We start from the raw sequence: 6,741 nt of genomic DNA, 5'->3' as shown, positions 1-6,741 counted from the left end.
CGGAGCCACTCCAGACCCAGACGGAGCCACTCCAGACCCAGACGGAGCCACTCCAGACCCAGACGGAGCCACTCCAGACCCAGACGGAGCCACTCCAGACCCAGACGGAGCCACTCCAGACCCAGACGGAGCCACTCCAGACCCAGACGGAGCCACTCCAGACCCGGACGGAGCCGCTCCAGGAATCCTTATCGGAGAAACGTCATCCCGACCCCCTGCCACTTGGATGGTCCCGACTGTCCCATCACAGCGAGCCTTCTTGGCCGCCTCCGCTCTGGAACTCTCGGCCACCGCCTCCCGCTGACGCTTCGAGAGAAGCGAGCTACTCGGGGATAGCAAAGGTGCCCCCATTTGTCCGATTGTCGGACTCTGAACCGGAGCTCGAACATCGGGAACCTCAGATTCGCCACCAGCATCGAAGCTCTCACAGTCCTCCACTGGATCCTCCGAGAACAACTCCCTAGCGGTTTGGTGGCCCCTTCTCTTTGAAGAACGGAGAGAGCCCCTGATGGGACGATCGCGTTCCGCCAGACATGAGCTTTGGAACCAGAAGTTGGCAGGGTCAGCACTAGCACCCCGATACCACCGACAGTACAAGAGCGTGTGGTGTAAATCGCGGTCCTTCGCAGGCAACTCGAAACGAGCTTGAGTACCTCCAGCATGGGTCCAGAACCACCCCCGAGCGCCGTCAACCAGTCCTCCTTCGAAGTGTAGGCGAGGGTTGGCGTTGCCCACATACAATTGATCATACCCAAACTGGCGGGCAAACCTGCAAGGGATGTATGGCTCGAGATAGCATGTGGAGCCTGTTCTCAGAACGTGATACCCTGGTCGAATGTCCACCAACCAGCGAAAGGCACCACGGGAAAGGATTGTGTGGTGATCCGCCGTCGGCGCATCCCTGAGAGATTCTCCATATCCACCCCCGCTGAAGTAAGGAAAAGATCGACGAAAATTATAGTGCCCGAAGTGGGAGAGCGTCTTCCTCGTATCGGGGATGTCCTTGCACTTCCAAGAGCACCTCTCCAAACGCTGGACGAAGGGAACAAACTTGTCTCCCTGAAGCGCTGCCGGGGCACTCATCAAGCATTCGCAGTGATAGACGAACCATGCCATCAAGTAGGTATACGGTAGCCCCACCCTAGGATTGGGGGTTCTGATAACTTCTCCTTCCCCCTCGTCGAGGACCGACACACGGCAGAATTGGCTCGTCAGAGTACGGAGCCCCCGATGGATGCACGCTATCGTCGCCGATACCAGGGAATAAGACTTCCCGTGAGCCAGGCAAACCGCCGGATACACGACCTCTATAGGAAGAGCCTCGAAGGAGTGAGTGGGGATTACGCACCTCTTCAGCCATAACATGAGGTACCCCGCGAGCAGCGCTTTCCCCGAAATGAGAAATTTCGCCTGATGATGGAATGAGTGAAGGACCGTACCAGCCTTAAATCCGCCCTCGTCGCGGTCAAGAGTGATGGTGCTTCCTTCTCTAGCTGTCCTCGCCTCCACTTCGGGCTGGTCGCACGCGCCTAACGGGAGAGCGGGCTTCCCCTTGACATCGTTCCCAGGGAACAGATAATCAGCCCAATTCTTGTGGCTAATCCCTGGGGTCTTCTTCCTCTTCCCCTTATGATCCGAGGCCCCTAAGGTACTGAGGCATATGTGGAAGTGACAGAGTAACTCCCACAGAGTTTCAACCGCCAGAGGGGAATTGTCCGACAGCTGATCGATCTCATCTTGATCAGGGACGTATTCCTCATAAGGGAAGTCTCCCAGAGGTAGCCCTGACACGTCGTGCATCTCGAAGGGGGTGATACCAAGTTCACCGTTGGGGGTGAAAAATGTGCCGCTTTCCGCACAATACAATTCCAGAATGCTATGGAATTGAGAAGCGTTGATCCGCAGGCCATGTCGAGTGGCTTCGATGGCCACATACAGCTCTGTGCCCTTGAGGTCAGCATTCTCGGCCAAAACATAGTCGGTGATCTTGGACCACCACGTGTCGCTGCCAGGCGCAGAGTAAACCCACCCCGGGGCTCTAAAGTCCTTCGGGGGAAAGCTCCCACCAGCTCGAAAGAAGCGGTGATGGAAGGTCTCCGCCACCGCTGTCGACTCCCCTACGGGCGGTTCAACAGACACTAAGCCAGGGCGCAGACCCGTCACGCGCTTACATGAGCTCTCCACTCCATACCCAGCCGTAGAGCCCGTAAAGACGCCACAAGTGACCCCGTCCTGAGTGGGGGTCAAATCCCAGTTCATCGTCCGAGGGATCGCGAGGGACCGCAGCTCAACAATCGAAAACCCTCTCGACATGCTGGGGAGGTAGTAATGGGTCCCCTCTACCGTGCGGTACCACCGGCTCTCTTTGAGCAACAGGGCGGAAGGGTCGGTCATGGAGTCGCCAAACAAAAATTGAGGTTTCGGCAGCTCTGCCCTGGCCTCATCTGTCAGCGCCGCGTTGGTTGTCAGCTCGCGTAGGGTCAAATGATGACCATCCGAGACCCTCTGTATCAGACCATGCGGCTTATCAGCGGTGAACACGGGTACTGGAGCCAAAGAGGGAAACCGAGAAGGTGCTGCGTAGCTCGTAGCCCCGACGTGGCCGACGGCCACACCCTCTGGAAAAGCCTCATCGGAAAAGGTCGCTGCAAGAAAAAGAAAAGAAGAAGGTCAATCAAGACAAAATCCGCTGTAGGGGCAAAATCGCCCATCAAACAGAGGAGGGCGAAATCGCAAGGAGGAACCCACTTCGAATAAAGTCTGCCCCTACAGACTAGACGTCCCTCTAACAGGAAAGGGCCGGACTCGCCTTACAAAAAGGGAGTTCGCCTCCTTCCCGCTGAAGGGCTCGCCCGCGGAGACAGTAATCGTCTTCTAAGGGCAAACAGGGCAAACTTTGCCCCAAATCGGGAAGGCTACCAAGCTTAACGAGCAACGCTCATCTCCCCAAATCCGACGCCTAAGACCTACAAGAGATCGTCCAGCAAACCCTTGCAACGTACCTGGGCGCGACTCCATAGCACCGGCAGGCATGCCGGCAGAGAGACGGTCGGAGTAACGTCCGGGGCCTGCACCCCTCACTTTACACCTCTTGGATTTCGGAGCCATTGTGAGAGGAAGCGGGAATTCTTTCCTTGGATGTTCCCTTTCAAGATTTGAAAGCACGGTAACTCCCAATGGAGGAAAACGGCTGATTTAGAAGGGCGGAGTTGTCCACGTGGCCACGACTGCCCTCGAAAGGCGAAAACCCTAACGGACAGGAAACGGGGCCACGATCAAATTCGACGGCCCAGATCACCCTCAGTGCATCGAAGGGACCGAGATTAGCGTTTGAATCCGACGGTTGAGTCCGAGAACCACGGCCACGATACGTCGCAGGGCGAAACGCATGAAGATCGTGCTGTCAAGTCACGATCGCCACGATCCAATGTCTTAGCTGGGAAGCACGAGGCTCTATCAGCAGACACGTGGCTCATCTCCCGTCAGATCCGGTTCCGCCTACAAAAGGAAGGGTTTCGCCTGCAAATACTGGGCATAACCCCACGAGTCGCGCGAAAATTGGCTCTCAAAAACTAATTTCGCCTTGACGATGCATTCGCCCTCAAAGGTAAAATTACGAACAAAGCCAAAAGAATGACCTTGCTTAAACGGTTGAAACCCACGCCCCAGATGGCTAAGGGTTAGAGCAGAAATCTTAGCATTAAGCCTAAGAGAAACTGTTCGACAACTCATCATACTGAGGAGAATAGTATGGCTAGCCCGATTCAAACGGTAATCGGTAAAGGCACATCAAACCCGTTGATAGCTGAGGATTTGCTAAAAATCCTAAGAGAAATCGAAGGCACTTGCTTCGCCAACAATTTCTTCATTCAAAGTATTCCAGACCACACGCAAGCCAGTTCAGGTCTGAAAACTTTGAAGGGGGTCTTGTAGACGGTAAAAAATACCTCTATGGGTCTACAGGGAATTTGTCTACGAGAAGAGTTCGCACGCCCAGTTCTCTGGCACGGACCTAAACCGCGTAGACGTCGACTGTACTCAAGTCCAGGTTCGCCTAACGGTCGACTCGCCAGCATGAGTCAGGGTCGATCAGGATGGCGGAAATTCGCTCTTCGCTCAACTCGCCTGCCCGAGTTCGGAGTCGAATCCGCCAGCAAGCCCCAAAACCGTCAGTACAGCTGGGTATCCACTACCCCACGTGCTGAGATGGACCTTCCCATCTCTCTCGACCCGAAGGGAGAGAGAGCACAGTACCCCAGGACCGTCAAACGGCCGCTCGCAGTACGCGCAGCACGAAAGCCTGGACAGGTGTCGAGTCAACCTGAGCATTCATAAATGCGACTCACCTCGGATGTCTGAGCCAAGAGCTGGATCCGCCGGCACTCGGCAAGCTGGCTAGACCCACTCGAGTACTGTACACCTACTTCACCGCCTCTCCTGACCGGAAAGGAGAAAGCGTCGTGCTCAAAGCACGCCGGGCGGTCACGCACAGTACAAGTGATCGGACAGACACTTCATCGATCTGCGAACTCATAAATGTGGTTCATTAATGCTGGTCAAATCCACTCGGATAGCCGTCGTTCGTTGCCTCATCGTTGCCTCACACACAAGATGGGCCTTCCCATCGTAGGTGACAGGACATAGAGCACAATCCCTGGAATGACCGTTCATGGTATCGAGGAACGGCGAGACGTCTCTGAAGAGGATGTGGTCACATCCCACAATTCAAGTTAAGCTGTCCTTCTTTCATTTAAAAACCCCTTCCAGCACGATGGAAGAGAGGTCGCAAAACTTGGAGAAAAAAGAGTTGAGACCAAGCTGTTAGCAAATCCTTGCATTACAGCACTGCTGCCTAGTTCCGAGCTCCGATCGCCGACGAACCAAGCAGACCCGAACTCCATTGCCCCGAGCTTCTACTGTGAACTGAAGCTCTCCAGCAACCTCATTCAAACGGTCCAAGGGAAGCAGACTCGACCCGAGCATCGAGCGAAGCGTCCTATAGCCACCTAAAGTCCCCACACAAAACAAAGAGGGCCTTCCCTCTGCTTCTGTTGCAAACATTTGATTTGTTAGTTTGTAATAAGCTTTCTTATAAATACAAACGAAACTCCTTCCTTCGGAAGAATCAAATTTTCACCCTACAGTAGCGATCAGAAAACATCCACACAACAAGGTCATACAATAGATAGAATTAATATTTAAAAATATACAACAAGAGACGTAGTACGTCGAGCGAAATAATCCAAACAAGGAAACCCTCATGTATATACCGTATGTCTTAAATTGTAGATAATTAAATATTAACCCCAATCTATGTATGAAAAGAACACAACTAGCCATCCTATCACAGCTCACTGGTTCACATCTCACTAGAGTCAAGGTTCATATTCTCGGATAATCGATTGTTCACCAGACCCACGCCAGCGCTACACAGGAATATCGCTGGTGCGAGCCTGGAAATAATCAATAATCATAATATCACATCACCTCAGACCCACCCCAACGCTACACAGGAATATCGTTGGTGTGAGCCTGGAAATAATCAACAATACCACATATCATAACTCCTCAGATCCACCCCAACGCTACACAGGAATTTCGTTGGTGTGAGCCTGGAATAATCAACAATCAATATCACTGCACCTCAGACCCACCCCAACGCTACACAGGAATATCGTTGGTGCGAGCCTGAAATAATCAACAATCACATCCGATCACCTAAACCAGGAATTCCTCATCTTAACTCTTCTCGTTTTTCTAAGTCAACAAACACAGGTATCTAGGTCCTATACACGACACGCTAGGCCACTAAGGACATGAACTACTAACGGTTATCAACAAAACAAGAAATAATAAATAAATATAACTATTTTATGCAAATCATATGATGAACATGACTATATAGACTAGCAATGAATCAGGTATGCATATATGACAATGAGTGAGTATAAATAAGAGTGTCATCATGTCGGTGTCAATATACATGAAATGTTGTGTTCTTCAACTATCAATCACACGATCATAAAAATAATCCTTTTCCAAAATAACTTCTTTAAAAACATATATCATTCTAAAATAATTTTCTTCCGCAACATAAATTCTAAAAAATATTATAATAATTTCGTTATTCAAAATAAATTCTTTACTTTATTATATTTATCCTGAAAATACTAATTATCCCATAATTACTATCCATTCAAAATTATTCATCAAATCCACGCAGATAAATATTAACAGATCTAAAATTACAGATAATTCATAATAAATAGAAAAATAGTTCTGAGCAAGCGGGATCTTGCTAACAATGTGTGAAAATACCGCACTAGTGGTGTCTAAAATTCATCACCGCGCTTATGTATAGTCTTTAAACAACATATAACATGTTACTAATTAATGTTGTAGGAGTTAATCATCCTATAAATATTAACAGTATATAATTCAAAAGAATACAGGGAATAGCAAGTCCAAAGGGGACTTGCCTTGGTTCGTGGCGTTGGACTTGGCGGCGACGGGAGAGAGGATCAGCGGAGAGGGGTTGTCGGGGTTGTCGGCGATGTGAGGACAACGAGACGGCGTCGACAGCGGCTGAAGGAGGAGCTCACGGCGGATCTGAGCTCAGGGCGACGAGATGACCGGCGGGGCTGGCAGCGGGTGGTGCGACTCTTGGAGGAGGACTGGGGTGAGCGGCTGGAGGCGATGAGGCGGCGGTCGAAGGCAGGTGGTTGGCGAGGCGGACGTGGT

Source organism: Asparagus officinalis, chromosome 3 (assembly GCF_001876935.1).
Source record: "Asparagus officinalis chromosome 3, Aspof.V1, whole genome shotgun sequence".
Lineage (NCBI taxonomy): Eukaryota > Viridiplantae > Streptophyta > Magnoliopsida > Asparagales > Asparagaceae > Asparagus > Asparagus officinalis.
This window is presented reverse-complemented; position numbering follows the sequence as displayed.